Source organism: Cynocephalus volans, chromosome 10, assembly GCF_027409185.1.
Source record: "Cynocephalus volans isolate mCynVol1 chromosome 10, mCynVol1.pri, whole genome shotgun sequence".
NCBI lineage: Eukaryota > Metazoa > Chordata > Mammalia > Dermoptera > Cynocephalidae > Cynocephalus > Cynocephalus volans.
The window spans coordinates 110,207,725-110,229,849 of record NC_084469.1 but is presented as its reverse complement, the minus strand read 5'-3'; the positions used below and the strand labels follow the sequence as shown (position 1 = coordinate 110,229,849).

The 22,125-nt window shown below is 39.0% G+C and overlaps 1 protein-coding gene across 1 annotated transcript in view; it reads left to right on the top strand.

Annotated features, from left to right (window-relative positions):
- LOC134387676 (ankyrin repeat domain-containing protein 26-like) overlaps nt 1–22,125 on the top strand; it is a 209,311-nt gene that overhangs the window by 100,248 nt on the left and 86,938 nt on the right. The window lies entirely within an intron of this gene.

Sequence of the window (22,125 nt, the reverse complement as noted above, 5' to 3'; positions counted from 1 at the left end):
TTCAATGTCCCAAGGAATTAATTTCGATTCTGAAATGAAGTTTATGTAAAAACTGCAGAGTTATCCCAGGTCAAACTTCTTGAAAATGCATGAATCTGTGTTATTTGTGTGTGCGTATGTGTGTGTCTATCTGTGTGTGTGTGTGTGCGTGTGCTTGTGCGTGTGTGCGAAAGTCTTAGTGAAAAGTAGAAAGAATCCATTTCAAGGGTAGTTTTTTTACACCTGGAACCTGAAAAGATAATTCCTGGGTCTGCAAAATATTATTATTGTAGGATTGTCAGTTATAGATTGCAAGAAATATTTGAGGAGGTGACACGTGGGAAGTGGTAAGTATGTGGGGGTACAATGAGAGCAGTTTGGCTTAGTGTCGTTTTAACAGGTAGAAACCGTTTCTGAAACTAGAAGGCATCGAGTACATTCATGCAGACATGCTTGGTGTAACATGAGTAGGAACTAGTGATGATCGATTCTAAGTTGACATCTGTGGAAAGAGGCAGGAGGGGCGTGATCTCTTAGATAGAAGCGGCTGCAGCGTAGGGGTACCACGGTCATAGTTGAAGTCAGAAGACATGTTAGTAGTTTGGTTCTGTCACTTTTGGCGATGGAATCTTGGAACAAATTATTTCACCTATTTGAATGTCAGCGGCCTGATTCACAGGAATGGTATTAATATCTACTGCTTAGGTATGTGTCATGAACAAATGGGGAAAAAAATGCAAAAACACTTTTTAAATGTAAAATGTACATATGCACGTAGTAGAAAAAGGTCTCAGCGTTATTCCTTGACTTAATAAATATTGACATACCTATTAAACATGAAAGACAATAAGATGCCAGCTGTGTCAAGGAAAGGGAGACGACGTTAGAATGGGCACGTGGATGTCTAGCTTGGGCTATGTTAAGTTTCAGTCTATTATTACCAGAGATATCCTATAATAATATCGTGATTTGGCACTTGAGACCTTTCCGATGAGATTTTAAATGTTTAGACCTTGAACAAACGTCCATTAGTGAACCCCAGCTAGTTGCCAGACAGACACCGAGTATACAAGATGAGGGCTCGTGCTGTAGTGGTAGGAATAGAAAAACAAGTAAACGACAAGCAGTCACGAGTCCCTCAAAGTGCTTTTTCTAAAGAAAACAGAACGTTAGTTTGGAGAGTACTGGGGGAGTTTGTATTTGGGACGGGGACAGGAGAGGGAGTGGGATTCCGTAGACAGAGAAGATCTTTCTGAGTGTGACATTCAAGCTGCCAAGTGTGGGATGAGAAGGAGCCAGTCGTGTGCATGTTGAGGAGGAGGAGGACATACTGGACAGGGTCCAACGGGTCTCACCTGCTCATCATTTTGGTCTTCGGTCCCTGTAATGACGAGGAAGCGGGAATTGGGGGTAATGATCATCAAATCCTTGGTATTAGGATGTGTGATGAGAGCAAATGTGCAGAAGAAGTGGCTGAGGCATTTAGATACTTGATAAATGAATGCGTGTATTCTTCCTTATTGAAGCTCATGATAGCTTTTGAAAGCGAACTTCTTAATGGGGAAAGAGTGGGCTTATTACAATGTAGTGTAAAGAAACACTTTTATGCTACCTTGTCATTTTTTTCATCCATTTTTCCTATCCGTCAAAATTCTCCCGAAAAATACTTAAGTTTTCCAAGTCCCTGTTTACCTACATGAAGCAGCTTCTACAGTGTTCATTTTATATTCAGCAGACACACTTGAAGGTTTCGTATCATGCCAAGTGTCATATTATAACATTAAGTAATTTTCATGATCTGAGATCTTTTAAGTGTTTAATGCTGTATTACAGCAACTGTACTTATTAGAGAATTTTTAGTACATGCTCCTAAAAGATATCCTCATACTTTAAGGGGGGGATGCAAAGGACAGTGAGGTAGTTTGATGTTCGTCCCTTGTTGAAATATGCACATAAGGTAGTGTTTTGTCCATGAATGTGTTTCCTCTGGCTTTCCGTGGGTGGTTTCCAGTGTCATAGCCAGAAGAGAAGAAAATCTAAACGACCTAAAGAGCATATATGATGCTTTGTGATGAGATGTTTGCTGTTCTATATGTGCTTTTCTTAGTTGTTAGTGTAATTGCTCTTAAAACAGGAAATTCCAGATGTTTTCTTAGAAAGTGATCAGGAAATCTTCAGGGAGCTCATTTTTGATACTAATTTTAACAGAGCGACTGTGAGACTCTTCCACAGAAGCGTGCCGGTCCTGTGTTTGGGACTGCAGATCAAAGAGGACAAAATGTGGTTAATGGACAAGTAGCAGGTAAGAACTGTATTTCATCAGCAAGTCATTTGAGGGAATGTTTGTTTAAAACATGAGTACTGCTACATCCTAGCCGCCACAGAAAATCACCTAATAAGTGCATAGAAAGGAAATAGCAGTGAAATGGTGAGAAGTTGTATGTGTCATCAGGTGTCAGCAGTATTACAAAAAGAACCTAAGTGAAGTGTATGGAGCCCAATATACTATCCATTTCTGTAGATATTTTGCTATCTTTCTTCATACTGGGAACATCATCCTGAAACTGTTTCAATCTCTGAAATTCTTTGCTATTTTTTTTATTTTATTGAAATATTTAGGAGTGAGATAAACTTCTATGTTTATTTAAAATTCACAGTAACAAATGTTTCCCTTAAAGTATCTCTGCCTACATTTTACAGTTATGAAGTCTGCATTCAGATTAGGACAACAGGAACAGTTACAATCACGTCTGCATTTTGAGGTACCGTGTGTTGTTGTTGTTGTCGTTGTTATTTTAAAATACAAACGTAGAGTGACGTTAAAACAAAAGGGGCTGCTTGGACTTTACTTTCTCACATCTGCATGTACCCATGAAGAATTATTTCGTTGTTTTTGTCAACCTATGGGCCAAACAGATACATAGTACAATTCTGCTAATTTGCAGGATTAATATAATGAAGCCAGGATAGTACAGTGCAAAAAACAAAGGCTTTGAAGTCGTAAGGAATTAATCTGGATGGTGAAGTTTATCTAAAACCTAAAGAATTATTCCAGGTGAACCTATTTCCAAATGCATGAATCTATGGTGTGTGTGTGTGTGTTTGTGTGTGTGTGTGTGAGAGAAAGAGAGAGACAGAGAGAGACAGCGAGAGAGAGAGAGAGAGAGAGAGAGAGCGAGAGAGAACGAGAGAGAAAGAGAAAGCCTTAGTGAAAGGTAGAGAGAATCCATTTCCACAGTAGTTGTTTTTTTTTTACTAGAATCTTTCTCCAACTTTTTAGTATCATCATATATAAGTTAAATAGGAAATTCGAGGCAGGAGTGTTCTGTTTACACAGGAATAAGAAAACCATGTGAATTTTAGAATACGGCTTTACGTTTCTTTCATATATTATACTACTCCTTAAAAATGCCTCCTAATTCTGTCATCATATACCATTTTACTTGTGCAATTCTTTTAAGATCAATTTTTTAAAAGGTGTCTTGATGGAGCATATGTATTTGGTACTTTAGAATGAAAATTTTCCATGAAATTTAAAAATGCGTATTATTATAATAATATTCCAGAAATCCATATTTGCATGTATTAATAGCAGAGTGTATTTTATCTTCTCGAAACAAATGTCGAGATACATAATTGAACCGTGGAAACCCATGGTTTTTTCCTCTTGTGTTCATTTTCAAAATTTCAGAGTTCTGTGTAGGTTTACAGTATTTAGTCATACCAGTTCAGTGTATTTTACAGATAGTTGTCTTCTTAATGCCATGTGCTTTCCCTGAGTGAGGTCATCTTCTCCTACTCCACGTGTATTTATCCAGATAGGTCTTCTCAGTCCCGTGCGTGTATCAAATTTGATGTTTCTCAAACTGAAGACACTGTCTTTCCCTCTTTCCTGACTCTTTGTGATCTACTCTCTATCATCTGTATTCCCCATCCTCGTACATACCACTCAGCAATTGAAGTGAGACACAGAAGCATGAGAAATCCTGGACTCCAGGCCTATCCTCCTGTCACCAATGCAGTCACTCACCACGTTCTGTAGTGTCAACCTTCTTTTCAGTTTTCATATCATATTACCACAGTTCACTTTCTTGCCTACAATTTAAAGCACACTTTTCTAGTTTTGCGCCCCATCCTTACTTTCATCTGTCTTTACACTGGTGCCAGGGTGACCCTGGTCAAATATGTTCGTGATGATGTAACTCACCAGCTTACTGAGAGGGTCCCCATGACACGAGGGGACGTTCACATGTGACCAAGACACGTGTCTGTTCTGGTTTGGCTCTGACCGTCCCGTGTTCTCTGTCCATCCCGTTCCCGGTAACCGTGTTGCAGCGTTGCCACATTGGTTTGGTGCCCTCATTTGCCACCTTGTTTCATGCCTCACCCTTTTGCTCCTGCCGCCCTGCCTAGTATGCCCTTCACACGCTTCCTCTGCAATTTGTTTCACAAAACACAGCCCTGTGTTGGCAGTGGGACCTGAGCTTCCCGGGAAGGCCCGACTCTTTCCTTCCTCGCCCTGTCCTGTAGTTTATTCAATTACAGAAGTAGACAGTTACATTTTTTTCTTCTTCATTTTGGTATATCTCTACCCCATGAAAATATAGGGCAGAATTTGTCTTCTATGTATATTTCCGTCTTCTCTCTGGATCGCACTTATAATTTCATAGTCACAATAAATGATTGTTGCCTTACTGACTGATTGAGTGGGTGTGAGTGCAGAAATAGAATGTTTTCTGAAGTTGTTCCTTTTTCTTTTTTCTTCCCATTAGGAGAAAGCAACAAAGCCATCAGTTGGAACAAAGGAAAACGGTATTGATATTTTTGAAAGTGCTCCATGTGAGCAAATCAGTAATGACAATATGACTTCTGTTGATGGACTGTAGATAGAGAATAGTAGGAGGAAGTTAGTACATATCTGTGAAAATGTCTCTGTGCTGTACTGCGAATATGAAAAAATCTACTGAAAGTCTATAGAGCCCAATATGACAACCAGTTCTCTTGAGGTTTGGCTATGTTTCTTCATACCCCCAACTTCATCCTGAAACTGCTTCAGCATCTGAAATTCTTGCTTGCTATTGTTTTTCTGTTATTGAAGTAGTTATGAGTGGAGGTAAACGTGTCTAGTTATTTAAAAATCACAGTAATCAATGTTCTCAGTAAACTATCTCTGACTGCACTTTACAGATTTGAAGTCTGCATCACGATTAGGAAAAGAGAAAGAGGAAGAATCACCTTGGGATTCTGAGGTACTGTCGATTGTTGTTGTTGTTATTTTAAAATACAGATATTGAGTGATGTGAAAACCAGAGGAGATGCTTGGACTTTACTTTCTCACATCTTCATGTGCCCATGAAGAATTCCTTCCTTGCATTTGTCAACCTATGTGCCAAAGGTATACATAGTACAGTTCTACCAATTAGCAGGATGAATTGAATGCAGCCAAGATACTATCATGCAGAAAACTAAGGCTTCAATGTCCCAAGGAATTAATTTCGATTCTGAAATGAAGTTTATGTAAAAACTGCAGAGTTATCCCAGGTCAAACTTCTTGAAAATGCATGAATCTGTGTTATTTGTGTGTGCGTATGTGTGTGTCTATCTGTGTGTGTGTGTGTGCGTGTGCTTGTGCGTGTGTGCGAAAGTCTTAGTGAAAAGTAGAAAGAATCCATTTCAAGGGTAGTTTTTTTACACCTGGAACCTGAAAAGATAATTCCTGGGTCTGCAAAATATTATTATTGTAGGATTGTCAGTTATAGATTGCAAGAAATATTTGAGGAGGTGACACGTGGGAAGTGGTAAGTATGTGGGGGTACAATGAGAGCAGTTTGGCTTAGTGTCGTTTTAACAGGTAGAAACCGTTTCTGAAACTAGAAGGCATCGAGTACATTCATGCAGACATGCTTGGTGTAACATGAGTAGGAACTAGTGATGATCGATTCTAAGTTGACATCTGTGGAAAGAGGCAGGAGGGGCGTGATCTCTTAGATAGAAGCGGCTGCAGCGTAGGGGTACCACGGTCATAGTTGAAGTCAGAAGACATGTTAGTAGTTTGGTTCTGTCACTTTTGGCGATGGAATCTTGGAACAAATTATTTCACCTATTTGAATGTCAGCGGCCTGATTCACAGGAATGGTATTAATATCTACTGCTTAGGTATGTGTCATGAACAAATGGGGAAAAAAATGCAAAAACACTTTTTAAATGTAAAATGTACATATGCACGTAGTAGAAAAAGGTCTCAGCGTTATTCCTTGACTTAATAAATATTGACATACCTATTAAACATGAAAGACAATAAGATGCCAGCTGTGTCAAGGAAAGGGAGACGACGTTAGAATGGGCACGTGGATGTCTAGCTTGGGCTATGTTAAGTTTCAGTCTATTATTACCAGAGATATCCTATAATAATATCGTGATTTGGCACTTGAGACCTTTCCGATGAGATTTTAAATGTTTAGACCTTGAACAAACGTCCATTAGTGAACCCCAGCTAGTTGCCAGACAGACACCGAGTATACAAGATGAGGGCTCGTGCTGTAGTGGTAGGAATAGAAAAACAAGTAAACGACAAGCAGTCACGAGTCCCTCAAAGTGCTTTTTCTAAAGAAAACAGAACGTTAGTTTGGAGAGTACTGGGGGAGTTTGTATTTGGGACGGGGACAGGAGAGGGAGTGGGATTCCGTAGACAGAGAAGATCTTTCTGAGTGTGACATTCAAGCTGCCAAGTGTGGGATGAGAAGGAGCCAGTCGTGTGCATGTTGAGGAGGAGGAGGACATACTGGACAGGGTCCAACGGGTCTCACCTGCTCATCATTTTGGTCTTCGGTCCCTGTAATGACGAGGAAGCGGGAATTGGGGGTAATGATCATCAAATCCTTGGTATTAGGATGTGTGATGAGAGCAAATGTGCAGAAGAAGTGGCTGAGGCATTTAGATACTTGATAAATGAATGCGTGTATTCTTCCTTATTGAAGCTCATGATAGCTTTTGAAAGCGAACTTCTTAATGGGGAAAGAGTGGGCTTATTACAATGTAGTGTAAAGAAACACTTTTATGCTACCTTGTCATTTTTTTCATCCATTTTTCCTATCCGTCAAAATTCTCCCGAAAAATACTTAAGTTTTCCAAGTCCCTGTTTACCTACATGAAGCAGCTTCTACAGTGTTCATTTTATATTCAGCGTGACACACTTGAAGGTTTCGTATCATGCCAAGTGTCATATTATAACATTAAGTAATTTTCATGATCTGAGATCTTTTAAGTGTTTAATGCTGTATTACAGCAACTGTACTTATTAGAGAATTTTTAGTACATGCTCCTAAAAGATATCCTCATATTTTCAGGGGGGAATGCAAAGGACAGTGAGGTAGTTTGATGTTCGTCCCTTGTTGAAATATGCACATAAGGTAGTGTTTTGTCCATGAATGTGTTTCCTCTGGCTTTCCGTGGGTGGTTTCCAGTGTCATAGCCAGAAGAGAAGAAAATCTAAACGACCTAAAGAGCATATATGATGCTCCGTGATGAGATGTTTTGCTGTTCTATATGTGCTTTTCTTAGTTTTTAGTGTAATTGCTCTTAAAACAGGAAATTCCAGATGTTTTCTTAGAAAGTGATCAGGAAATCTTCAGGGAGCTCATTTTTGATACTAATTTTAACAGAGCGACTGTGAGACTCTTCCACAGAAGCGTGCCGGTCCTGTGTTTGGGACTGCAGATCAAAGAGGACAAAATGTGGTTAATGGACAAGTAGCAGGTAAGAACTGTATTTCATCAGCAAGTCATTTGAGGGAATGTTTGTTTAAAACATGAGTACTGCTACATCCTAGCCGCCACAGAAAATCACCTAATAAGTGCATAGAAAGGAAATAGCAGTGAAATGGTGAGAAGTTGTATGTGTCATCAGGTGTCAGCAGTATTACAAAAAGAACCTAAGTGAAGTGTATGGAGCCCAATATACTATCCATTTCTGTAGATATTTTGCTATCTTTCTTCATACTGGGAACATCATCCTGAAACTGTTTCAATCTCTGAAATTCTTTGCTATTTTTTTTATTTTATTGAAATATTTAGGAGTGAGATAAACTTCTATGTTTATTTAAAATTCACAGTAACAAATGTTTCCCTTAAAGTATCTCTGCCTACATTTTACAGTTATGAAGTCTGCATTCAGATTAGGACAACAGGAACAGTTACAATCACGTCTGCATTTTGAGGTACCGTGTGTTGTTGTTATTTTAAAATACAAACGTAGAGTGACGTTAAAACAAAAGGGGCTGCTTGGACTTTACTTTCTCACATCTGCATGTACCCATGAAGAATTATTTCGTTGTTTTTGTCAACCTATGGGCCAAACAGATACATAGTACAATTCTGCTAATTTGCAGGATTAATATAATGAAGCCAGGATAGTACAGTGCAAAAAACAAAGGCTTTGAAGTCGTAAGGAATTAATCTGGATGGTGAAGTTTATCTAAAACCTAAAGAATTATTCCAGGTGAACCTATTTCCAAATGCATGAATCTATGGTGTGTGTGTGTGTGTTTGTGTGTGTGTGTGTGAGAGAAAGAGAGAGACAGAGAGAGACAGCGAGAGAGAGAGAGAGAGAGAGCGAGAGAGAACGAGAGAGAAAGAGAAAGCCTTAGTGAAAGGTAGAGAGAATCCATTTCCACAGTAGTTGTTTTTTTTTTTACTAGAATCTTTCTCCAACTTTTTAGTATCATCATATATAAGTTAAATAGGAAATTCGAGGCAGGAGTGTTCTGTTTACACAGGAATAAGAAAACCATGTGAATTTTAGAATACGGCTTTACGTTTCTTTCATATATTATACTACTCCTTAAAAATGCCTCCTAATTCTGTCATCATATACCATTTTACTTGTGCAATTCTTTTAAGATCAATTTTTTAAAAGGTGTCTTGATGGAGCATATGTATTTGGTACTTTAGAATGAAAATTTTCCATGAAATTTAAAAATGCGTATTATTATAATAATATTCCAGAAATCCATATTTGCATGTATTAATAGCAGAGTGTATTTTATCTTCTCGAAACAAATGTCGAGATACATAATTGAACCGTGGAAACCCATGGTTTTTTCCTCTTGTGTTCATTTTCAAAATTTCAGAGTTCTGTGTAGGTTTACAGTATTTAGTCATACCAGTTCAGTGTATTTTACAGATAGTTGTCTTCTTAATGCCATGTGCTTTCCCTGAGTGAGGTCATCTTCTCCTACTCCACGTGTATTTATCCAGATAGGTCTTCTCAGTCCCGTGCGTGTATCAAATTTGATGTTTCTCAAACTGAAGACACTGTCTTTCCCTCTTTCCTGACTCTTTGTGATCTACTCTCTATCATCTGTATTCCCCATCCTCGTACATACCACTCAGCAATTGAAGTGAGACACAGAAGCATGAGAAATCCTGGACTCCAGGCCTATCCTCCTGTCACCAATGCAGTCACTCACCACGTTCTGTAGTGTCAACCTTCTTTTCAGTTTTCATATCATATTACCACAGTTCACTTTCTTGCCTACAATTTAAAGCACACTTTTCTAGTTTTGCGCCCCATCCTTACTTTCATCTGTCTTTACACTGGTGCCAGGGTGACCCTGGTCAAATATGTTCGTGATGATGTAACTCACCAGCTTACTGAGAGGGTCCCCATGACACGAGGGGACGTTCACATGTGACCAAGACACGTGTCTGTTCTGGTTTGGCTCTGACCGTCCCGTGTTCTCTGTCCATCCCGTTCCCGGTAACCGTGTTGCAGCGTTGCCACATTGGTTTGGTGCCCTCATTTGCCACCTTGTTTCATGCCTCACCCTTTTGCTCCTGCCGCCCTGCCTAGTATGCCCTTCACACGCTTCCTCTGCAATTTGTTTCACAAAACACAGCCCTGTGTTGGCAGTGGGACCTGAGCTTCCCGGGAAGGCCCGACTCTTTCCTTCCTCGCCCTGTCCTGTAGTTTATTCAATTACAGAAGTAGACAGTTACATTTTTTTCTTCTTCATTTTGGTATATCTCTACCCCATGAAAATATAGGGCAGAATTTGTCTTCTATGTATATTTCCGTCTTCTCTCTGGATCGCACTTATAATTTCATAGTCACAATAAATGATTGTTGCCTTACTGACTGATTGAGTGGGTGTGAGTGCAGAAATAGAATGTTTTCTGAAGTTGTTCCTTTTTCTTTTTTCTTCCCATTAGGAGAAAGCAACAAAGCCATCAGTTGGAACAAAGGAAAACGGTATTGATATTTTTGAAAGTGCTCCATGTGAGCAAATCAGTAATGACAATATGACTTCTGTTGATGGACTGTAGATAGAGAATAGTAGGAGGAAGTTAGTACATATCTGTGAAAATGTCTCTGTGCTGTACTGCGAATATGAAAAAATCTACTGAAAGTCTATAGAGCCCAATATGACAACCAGTTCTCTTGAGGTTTGGCTATGTTTCTTCATACCCCCAACTTCATCCTGAAACTGCTTCAGCATCTGAAATTCTTGCTTGCTATTGTTTTTCTGTTATTGAAGTAGTTATGAGTGGAGGTAAACGTGTCTAGTTATTTAAAAATCACAGTAATCAATGTTCTCAGTAAACTATCTCTGACTGCACTTTACAGATTTGAAGTCTGCATCACAATTACAACAAGAGGAAGAGGAAGAATCACCTTGGGATTCTGAGGTACTGTCGATTGTTGTTGTTGTTATTTTAAAATACAGATATTGAGTGATGTGAAAACCAGAGGAGATGCTTGGACTTTACTTTCTCACATCTTCATGTGCCCATGAAGAATTCCTTCCTTGCATTTGTCAACCTATGTGCCAAAGGTATACATAGTACAGTTCTACCAATTAGCAGGATGAATTGAATGCAGCCAAGATACTATCATGCAGAAAACTAAGGCTTCAATGTCCCAAGGAATTAATTTCGATTCTGAAATGAAGTTTATGTAAAAACTGCAGAGTTATCCCAGGTCAAACTTCTTGAAAATGCATGAATCTGTGTTATTTGTGTGTGCGTATGTGTGTGTCTATCTGTGTGTGTGTGTGTGCGTGTGCTTGTGCGTGTGTGTGAAAGTCTTAGTGAAAAGTAGAAAGAATCCATTTCAAGGGTAGTTTTTTTACACCTGGAACCTGAAAAGATAATTCCTGGGTCTGCAAAATATTATTATTGTAGGATTGTCAGTTATAGATTGCAAGAAATATTTGAGGAGGTGACACGTGGGAAGTGGTAAGTATGTGGGGGTACAATGAGAGCAGTTTGGCTTAGTGTCGTTTTAACAGGTAGAAACCGTTTCTGAAACTAGAAGGCATCGAGTACATTCATGCAGACATGCTTGGTGTAACATGAGTAGGAACTAGTGATGATCGATTCTAAGTTGACATCTGTGGAAAGAGGCAGGAGGGGCGTGATCTCTTAGATAGAAGCGGCTGCAGCGTAGGGGTACCACGGTCATAGTTGAAGTCAGAAGACATGTTAGTAGTTTGGTTCTGTCACTTTTGGCGATGGAATCTTGGAACAAATTATTTCACCTATTTGAATGTCAGCGGCCTGATTCACAGGAATGGTATTAATATCTACTGCTTAGGTATGTGTCATGAACAAATGGGGAAAAAAATGCAAAAACACTTTTTAAATGTAAAATGTACATATGCACGTAGTAGAAAAAGGTCTCAGCGTTATTCCTTGACTTAATAAATATTGACATACCTATTAAACATGAAAGACAATAAGATGCCAGCTGTGTCAAGGAAAGGGAGACGACGTTAGAATGGGCACGTGGATGTCTAGCTTGGGCTATGTTAAGTTTCAGTCTATTATTACCAGAGATATCCTATAATAATATCGTGATTTGGCACTTGAGACCTTTCCGATGAGATTTTAAATGTTTAGACCTTGAACAAACGTCCATTAGTGAACCCCAGCTAGTTGCCAGACAGACACCGAGTATACAAGATGAGGGCTCGTGCTGTAGTGGTAGGAATAGAAAAACAAGTAAACGACAAGCAGTCACGAGTCCCTCAAAGTGCTTTTTCTAAAGAAAACAGAACGTTAGTTTGGAGAGTACTGGGGGAGTTTGTATTTGGGACGGGGACAGGAGAGGGAGTGGGATTCCGTAGACAGAGAAGATCTTTCTGAGTGTGACATTCAAGCTGCCAAGTGTGGGATGAGAAGGAGCCAGTCGTGTGCATGTTGAGGAGGAAGAGGACATACTGGACAGGGTCCAACGGGTCTCACCTGCTCATCATTTTGGTCTTCGGTCCCTGTAATGACGAGGAAGCGGGAATTGGGGGTAATGATCATCAAATCCTTGGTATTAGGATGTGTGATGAGAGCAAATGTGCAGAAGAAGTGGCTGAGGCATTTAGATACTTGATAAATGAATGCGTGTATTCTTCCTTATTGAAGCTCATGATAGCTTTTGAAAGCGAACTTCTTAATGGGGAAAGAGTGGGCTTATTACAATGTAGTGTAAAGAAACACTTTTATGCTACCTTGTCATTTTTTTCATCCATTTTTCCTATCCGTCAAAATTCTCCCGAAAAATACTTAAGTTTTCCAAGTCCCTGTTTACCTACATGAAGCAGCTTCTACAGTGTTCATTTTATGTTCAGCGTGACACACTTGAAGGTTTCGTATCATGCCAAGTGTCATATTATAACATTAAGTAATTTTCATGATCTGAGATCTTTTAAGTGTTTAATGCTGTATTACAGCAACTGTACTTATTAGAGAATTTTTAGTACATGCTCCTAAAAGATATCCTCATATTTTCAGGGGGGAATGCAAAGGACAGTGAGGTAGTTTGATGTTCGTCCCTTGTTGAAATATGCACATAAGGTAGTGTTTTGTCCATGAATGTGTTTCCTCTGGCTTTCCGTGGGTGGTTTCCAGTGTCATAGCCAGAAGAGAAGAAAATCTAAACGACCTAAAGAGCATATATGATGCTCCGTGATGAGATGTTTTGCTGTTCTATATGTGCTTTTCTTAGTTTTTAGTGTAATTGCTCTTAAAACAGGAAATTCCAGATGTTTTCTTAGAAAGTGATCAGGAAATCTTCAGGGAGCTCATTTTTGATACTAATTTTAACAGAGCAACTGTGAGACTCTTCCACAGAAGCGTGCCGGTCCTGTGTTTGGGACTGCAGATCAAAGAGGACAAAATGTGGTTAATGGACAAGTAGCAGGTAAGAACTGTATTTCATCAGCAAGTCATTTGAGGGAATGTTTGTTTAAAACATGAGTACTGCTACATCCTAGCCGCCACAGAAAATCACCTAATAAGTGCATAGAAAGGAAATAGCAGTGAAATGGTGAGAAGTTGTATGTGTCATCAGGTGTCAGCAGTATTACAAAAAGAACCTAAGTGAAGTGTATGGAGCCCAATATACTATCCATTTCTGCAGATATTTTGCTATCTTTCTTCATACTGGGAACATCATCCTGAAACTGTTTCAATCTCTGAAATTCTTTGCTATTTTTTTTATTTTATTGAAATCTTTAGGAGTGAGATAAACTTCTATGTTTATTTAAAATTCACAGTAACAAATGTTTCCCTTAAAGTATCTCTGCCTACATTTTACAGTTATGAAGTCTGCATTCAGATTAGGACAACAGGAACAGTTACAATCACGTCTGCATTTTGAGGTACCGTGTGTTTTTGTTGTTGTCGTTGTTATTTTAAAATACAAACGTAGAGTGACGTTAAAACAAAAGGGGCTGCTTGGACTTTACTTTCTCACATCTGCATGTACCCATGAAGAATTATTTCGTTGTTTTTGTCAACCTATGGGCCAAACAGATACATAGTACAATTCTGCTAATTTGCAGGATTAATATAATGAAGCCAGGATAGTACAGTGCAAAAAACAAAGGCTTTGAAGTCGTAAGGAATTAATCTGGATGGTGAAGTTTATCTAAAACCTAAAGAATTATTCCAGGTGAACCTATTTCCAAATGCATGAATCTATGGTGTGTGTGTGTGTGTTTGTGTGTGTGTGTGTGAGAGAAAGAGAGAGACAGAGAGAGACAGCGAGAGAGAGAGAGAGAGAGAGAGAGCGAGAGAGAGAGAGAGAGAAAGAGAAAGCCTTAGTGAAAGGTAGAGAGAATCCATTTCCACAGTAGTTGTTTTTTTTTTTTTTACTAGAATCTTTCTCCAACTTTTTAGTATCATCATATATAAGTTAAATAGGAAATTCGAGGCAGGAGTGTTCTGTTTACACAGGAATAAGAAAACCATGTGAATTTTAGAATACGGCTTTACGTTTCTTTCATATATTATACTACTCCTTAAAAATGCCTCCTAATTCTGTCATCATATACCATTTTACTTGTGCAATTCTTTTAAGATCAATTTTTTAAAAGGTGTCTTGATGGAGCATATGTATTTGGTACTTTAGAATGAAAATTTTCCATGAAATTTAAAAATGCGTATTATTATAATAATATTCCAGAAATCCATATTTGCATGTATTAATAGCAGAGTGTATTTTATCTTCTCGAAACAAATGTCGAGATACATAATTGAACCGTGGAAACCCATGGTTTTTTCCTCTTGTGTTCATTTTCAAAATTTCAGAGTTCTGTGTAGGTTTACAGTATTTAGTCATACCAGTTCAGTGTATTTTACAGATAGTTGTCTTCTTAATGCCATGTGCTTTCCCTGAGTGAGGTCATCTTCTCCTACTCCACGTGTATTTATCCAGATAGGTCTTCTCAGTCCCGTGCGTGTATCAAATTTGATGTTTCTCAAACTGAAGACACTGTCTTTCCCTCTTTCCTGACTCTTTGTGATCTACTCTCTATCATCTGTATTCCCCATCCTCGTACATACCACTCAGCAATTGAAGTGAGACACAGAAGCATGAGAAATCCTGGACTCCAGGCCTATCCTCCTGTCACCAATGCAGTCACTCACCACGTTCTGTAGTGTCAACCTTCTTTTCAGTTTTCATATCATATTACCACAGTTCACTTTCTTGCCTACAATTTAAAGCACACTTTTCTAGTTTTGCGCCCCATCCTTACTTTCATCTGTCTTTACACTGGTGCCAGGGTGACCCTGGTCAAATATGTTCGTGATGATGTAACTCACCAGCTTACTGAGAGGGTCCCCATGACACGAGGGGACGTTCACATGTGACCAAGACACGTGTCTGTTCTGGTTTGGCTCTGACCGTCCCGTGTTCTCTGTCCATCCCGTTCCCGGTAACCGTGTTGCAGCGTTGCCACATTGGTTTGGTGCCCTCATTTGCCACCTTGTTTCATGCCTCACCCTTTTGCTCCTGCCGCCCTGCCTAGTATGCCCTTCACACGCTTCCTCTGCAATTTGTTTCACAAAACACAGCCCTGTGTTGGCAGTGGGACCTGAGCTTCCCGGGAAGGCCCGACTCTTTCCTTCCTCGCCCTGTCCTGTAGTTTATTCAATTACAGAAGTAGACAGTTACATTTTTTTCTTCTTCATTTTGGTATATCTCTACCCCATGAAAATATAGGGCAGAATTTGTCTTCTATGTATATTTCCGTCTTCTCTCTGGATCGCACTTATAATTTCATAGTCACAATAAATGATTGTTGCCTTACTGACTGATTGAGTGGGTGTGAGTGCAGAAATAGAATGTTTTCTGAAGTTGTTCCTTTTTCTTTTTTCTTCCCATTAGGAGAAAGCAACAAAGCCATCAGTTGGAACAAAGGAAAACGGTATTGATATTTTTGAAAGTGCTCCATGTGAGCAAATCAGTAATGACAATATGACTTCTGTTGATGGACTGTAGATAGAGAATAGTAGGAGGAAGTTAGTACATATCTGTGAAAATGTCTCTGTGCTGTACTGCGAATATGAAAAAATCTACTGAAAGTCTATAGAGCCCAATATGACAACCAGTTCTCTTGAGGTTTGGCTATGTTTCTTCATACCCCCAACTTCATCCTGAAACTGCTTCAGCATCTGAAATTCTTGCTTGCTATTGTTTTTCTGTTATTGAAGTAGTTATGAGTGGAGGTAAACGTGTCTAGTTATTTAAAAATCACAGTAATCAATGTTCTCAGTAAACTCTCTCTGACTGCACTTTACAGATTTGAAGTCTGCATCACAATTACAACAAGAGGAAGAGGAAGAATCACCTTGGGATTCTGAGGTACTGTCGATTGTTGTTGTTGTTATTTTAAAATACAGATATTGAGTGATGTGAAAACCAGAGGAGATGCTTGGACTTTACTTTCTCACATCTTCATGTGCCCATGAAGAATTCCTTCCTTGCATTTGTCAACCTATGTGCCAAAGGTATACATAGTACAGTTCTACCAATTAGCAGGATGAATTGAATGCAGCCAAGATACTATCATGCAGAAAACTAAGGCTTCAATGTCCCAAGGAATTAATTTCGATTCTGAAATGAAGTTTATGTAAAAACTGCAGAGTTATCCCAGGTCAAACTTCTTGAAAATGCATGAATCTGTGTTATTTGTGTGTGCGTATGTGTGTGTCTATCTGTGTGTGTGTGTGTGCGTGTGCTTGTGCGTGTGTGTGAAAGTCTTAGTGAAAAGTAGAAAGAATCCATTTCAAGGGTAGTTTTTTTACACCTGGAACCTGAAAAGATAATTCCTGGGTCTGCAAAATATTATTATTGTAGGATTGTCAGTTATAGATTGCAAGAAATATTTGAGGAGGTGACACGTGGGAAGTGGTAAGTATGTGGGGGTACAATGAGAGCAGTTTGGCTTAGTGTCGTTTTAACAGGTAGAAACCGTTTCTGAAACTAGAAGGCATCGAGTACATTCATGCAGACATGCTTGGTGTAACATGAGTAGGAACTAGTGATGATCGATTCTAAGTTGACATCTGTGGAAAGAGGCAGGAGGGGCGTGATCTCTTAGATAGAAGCGGCTGCAGCGTAGGGGTACCACGGTCATAGTTGAAGTCAGAAGACATGTTAGTAGTTTGGTTCTGTCACTTTTGGCGATGGAATCTTGGAACAAATTATTTCACCTATTTGAATGTCAGCGGCCTGATTCACAGGAATGGTATTAATATCTACTGCTTAGGTATGTGTCATGAACAAATGGGGAAAAAAATGCAAAAACACTTTTTAAATGTAAAATGTACATATGCACGTAGTAGAAAAAGGTCTCAGCGTTATTCCTTGACTTAATAAATATTGACATACCTATTAAACATGAAAGACAATAAGATGCCAGCTGTGTCAAGGAAAGGGAGACGACGTTAGAATGGGCACGTGGATGTCTAGCTTGGGCTATGTTAAGTTTCAGTCTATTATTACCAGAGATATCCTATAATAATATCGTGATTTGGCACTTGAGACCTTTCCGATGAGATTTTAAATGTTTAGACCTTGAACAAACGTCCATTAGTGAACCCCAGCTAGTTGCCAGACAGACACCGAGTATACAAGATGAGGGCTCGTGCTGTAGTGGTAGGAATAGAAAAACAAGTAAACGACAAGCAGTCACGAGTCCCTCAAAGTGCTTTTTCTAAAGAAAACAGAACGTTAGTTTGGAGAGTACTGGGGGAGTTTGTATTTGGGACGGGGACAGGAGAGGGAGTGGGATTCCGTAGACAGAGAAGATCTTTCTGAGTGTGACATTCAAGCTGCCAAGTGTGGGATGAGAAGGAGCCAGTCGTGTGCATGTTGAGGAGGAGGAGGACATACTGGACAGGGTCCAACGGGTCTCACCTGCTCATCATTTTGGTCTTCGGTCCCTGTAATGACGAGGAAGCGGGAATTGGGGGTAATGATCATCAAATCCTTGGTATTAGGATGTGTGATGAGAGCAAATGTGCAGAAGAAGTGGCTGAGGCATTTAGATACTTGATAAATGAATGCGTGTATTCTTCCTTATTGAAGCTCATGATAGCTTTTGAAAGCGAACTTCTTAATGGGGAAAGAGTGGGCTTATTACAATGTAGTGTAAAGAAACACTTTTATGCTACCTTGTCATTTTTTTCATCCATTTTTCCTATCCGTCAAAATTCTCCCGAAAAATACTTAAGTTTTCCAAGTCCCTGTTTACCTACATGAAGCAGCTTCTACAGTGTTCATTTTATGTTCAGCGTGACACACTTGAAGGTTTCGTATCATGCCAAGTGTCATATTATAACATTAAGTAATTTTCATGATCTGAGATCTTTTAAGTGTTTAATGCTGTATTACAGCAACTGTACTTATTAGAGAATTTTTAGTACATGCTCCTAAAAGATATCCTCATATTTTCAGGGGGGAATGCAAAGGACAGTGAGGTAGTTTGATGTTCGTCCCTTGTTGAAATATGCACATAAGGTAGTGTTTTGTCCATGAATGTGTTTCCTCTGGCTTTCCGTGGGTGGTTTCCAGTGTCATAGCCAGAAGAGAAGAAAATCTAAACGACCTAAAGAGCATATATGATGCTCCGTGATGAGATGTTTTGCTGTTCTATATGTGCTTTTCTTAGTTTTTAGTGTAATTGCTCTTAAAACAGGAAATTCCAGATGTTTTCTTAGAAAGTGATCAGGAAATCTTCAGGGAGCTCATTTTTGATACTAATTTTAACAGAGCAACTGTGAGACTCTTCCACAGAAGCGTGCCGGTCCTGTGTTTGGGACTGCAGATCAAAGAGGACAAAATGTGGTTAATGGACAAGTAGCAGGTAAGAACTGTATTTCATCAGCAAGTCATTTGAGGGAATGTTTGTTTAAAACATGAGTACTGCTACATCCTAGCCGCCACAGAAAATCACCTAATAAGTGCATAGAAAGGAAATAGCAGTGAAATGGTGAGAAGTTGTATGTGTCATCAGGTGTCAGCAGTATTACAAAAAGAACCTAAGTGAAGTGTATGGAGCCCAATATACTATCCATTTCTGCAGATATTTTGCTATCTTTCTTCATACTGGGAACATCATCCTGAAACTGTTTCAATCTCTGAAATTCTTTGCTATTTTTTTTATTTTATTGAAATCTTTAGGAGTGAGATAAACTTCTATGTTTATTTAAAATTCACAGTAACAAATGTTTCCCTTAAAGTATCTCTGCCTACATTTTACAGTTATGAAGTCTGCATTCAGATTAGGACAACAGGAACAGTTACAATCACGTCTGCATTTTGAGGTACCGTGTGTTGTTGTTGTTGTCGTTGTTATTTTAAAATACAAACGTAGAGTGACGTTAAAACAAAAGGGGCTGCTTGGACTTTACTTTCTCACATCTGCATGTACCCATGAAGAATTATTTCGTTGTTTTTGTCAACCTATGGGCCAAACAGATACATAGTACAATTCTGCTAATTTGCAGGATTAATATAATGAAGCCAGGATAGTACAGTGCAAAAAACAAAGGCTTTGAAGTCGTAAGGAATTAATCTGGATGGTGAAGTTTATCTAAAACCTAAAGAATTATTCCAGGTGAACCTATTTCCAAATGCATGAATCTATGGTGTGTGTGTGTGTGTTTGTGTGTGTGTGTGTGAGAGAAAGAGAGAGACAGAGAGAGACAGCGCGAGAGAGAGAGAGAGAGAGAGAGCGAGAGAGAGAGAGAGAGAAAGAGAAAGCCTTAGTGAAAGGTAGAGAGAATCCATTTCCACAGTAGTTGTTTTTTTTTTTTTTACTAGAATCTTTCTCCAACTTTTTAGTATCATCATATATAAGTTAAATAGGAAATTCGAGGCAGGAGTGTTCTGTTTACACAGGAATAAGAAAACCATGTGAATTTTAGAATACGGCTTTACGTTTCTTTCATATATTATACTACTCCTTAAAAATGCCTCCTAATTCTGTCATCATATACCATTTTACTTGTGCAATTCTTTTAAGATCAATTTTTTAAAAGGTGTCTTGATGGAGCATATGTATTTGGTACTTTAGAATGAAAATTTTCCATGAAATTTAAAAATGCGTATTATTATAATAATATTCCAGAAATCCATATTTGCATGTATTAATAGCAGAGTGTATTTTATCTTCTCGAAACAAATGTCGAGATACATAATTGAACCGTGGAAACCCATGGTTTTTTCCTCTTGTGTTCATTTTCAAAATTTCAGAGTTCTGTGTAGGTTTACAGTATTTAGTCATACCAGTTCAGTGTATTTTACAGATAGTTGTCTTCTTAATGCCATGTGCTTTCCCTGAGTGAGGTCATCTTCTCCTACTCCACGTGTATTTATCCAGATAGGTCTTCTCAGTCCCGTGCGTGTATCAAATTTGATGTTTCTCAAACTGAAGACACTGTCTTTCCCTCTTTCCTGACTCTTTGTGATCTACTCTCTATCATCTGTATTCCCCATCCTCGTACATACCACTCAGCAATTGAAGTGAGACACAGAAGCATGAGAAATCCTGGACTCCAGGCCTATCCTCCTGTCACCAATGCAGTCACTCACCACGTTCTGTAGTGTCAACCTTCTTTTCAGTTTTCATATCATATTACCACAGTTCACTTTCTTGCCTACAATTTAAAGCACACTTTTCTAGTTTTGCGCCCCATCCTTACTTTCATCTGTCTTTACACTGGTGCCAGGGTGACCCTGGTCAAATATGTTCGTGATGATGTAACTCACCAGCTTACTGAGAGGGTCCCCATGACACGAGGGGACGTTCACATGTGACCAAGACACGTGTCTGTTCTGGTTTGGCTCTGACCGTCCCGTGTTCTCTGTCCATCCCGTTCCCGGTAACCGTGTTGCAGCGTTGCCACATTGGTTTGGTGCCCTCATTTGCCACCTTGTTTCATGCCTCACCCTTTTGCTCCTGCCGCCCTGCCTAGTATGCCCTTCACACGCTTCCTCTGCAATTTGTTTCACAAAACACAGCCCTGTGTTGGCAGTGGGACCTGAGCTTCCCGGGAAGGCCCGACTCTTTCCTTCCTCGCCCTGTCCTGTAGTTTATTCAATTACAGAAGTAGACAGTTACATTTTTTTCTTCTTCATTTTGGTATATCTCTACCCCATGAAAATATAGGGCAGAATTTGTTTTCTATGTATATTTCCGTCTTCTCTCTGGATCGCACTTATAATTTCATAGTCACAATAAATGATTGTTGCCTTACTGACTGATTGAGTGGGTGTGAGTGCAGAAATAGAATGTTTTCTGAAGTTGTTCCTTTTTCTTTTTTCTTCCCATTAGGAGAAAGCAACAAAGCCATCAGTTGGAACAAAGGAAAACGGTATTGATATTTTTGAAAGTGCTCCATGTGAGCAAATCAGCAATGACAATATGACTTCTGTTGATGGATTGTAGATAGAGAATAGTAGGAGGAAGTTAGTACATATCTGTGAAAATGTCCCTCTGCTATACTGCGAATATGAAAAAATCTACTGAAAGTCTATAGAGCCCAATATGACAACCAGTTCTCTTGAGGTTTGGCTATGTTTCTTCATACCCCCAACTTCATCCTGAAACTGCTTCAGCATCTGAAATTCTTGCTTGCTATTGTTTTTCTGTTATTGAAGTAGTTATGAGTGGAGGTAAACGTGTCTAGTTATTTAAAAATCACAGTAATCAATGTTCTCAGTAAACTATCTCTGACTGCACTTTACAGATTTGAAGTCTGCATCACAATTACAACAAGAGGAAGAGGAAGAATCACCTTGGGATTCTGAGGTACTGTCGATTGTTGTTGTTGTTATTTTAAAATACAGATATTGAGTGATGTGAAAACCAGAGGAGATGCTTGGACTTTACTTTCTCACATCTTCATGTGCCCATGAAGAATTCCTTCCTTGCATTTGTCAACCTATGTGCCAAAGGTATACATAGTACAGTTCTACCAATTAGCAGGATGAATTGAATGCAGCCAAGATACTATCATGCAGAAAACTAAGGCTTCAATGTCCCAAGGAATTAATTTCGATTCTGAAATGAAGTTTATGTAAAAACTGCAGAGTTATCCCAGGTCAAACTTCTTGAAAATGCATGAATCTGTGTTATTTGTGTGTGCGTATGTGTGTGTCTATCTGTGTGTGTGTGTGTGCGTGTGCTTGTGCGTGTGTGTGAAAGTCTTAGTGAAAAGTAGAAAGAATCCATTTCAAGGGTAGTTTTTTTACACCTGGAACCTGAAAAGATAATTCCTAGGTCTGCAAAATATTATTATTGTAGGATTGTCAGTTATAGATTGCAAGAAATATTTGAGGAGGTGACACGTGGGAAGTGGT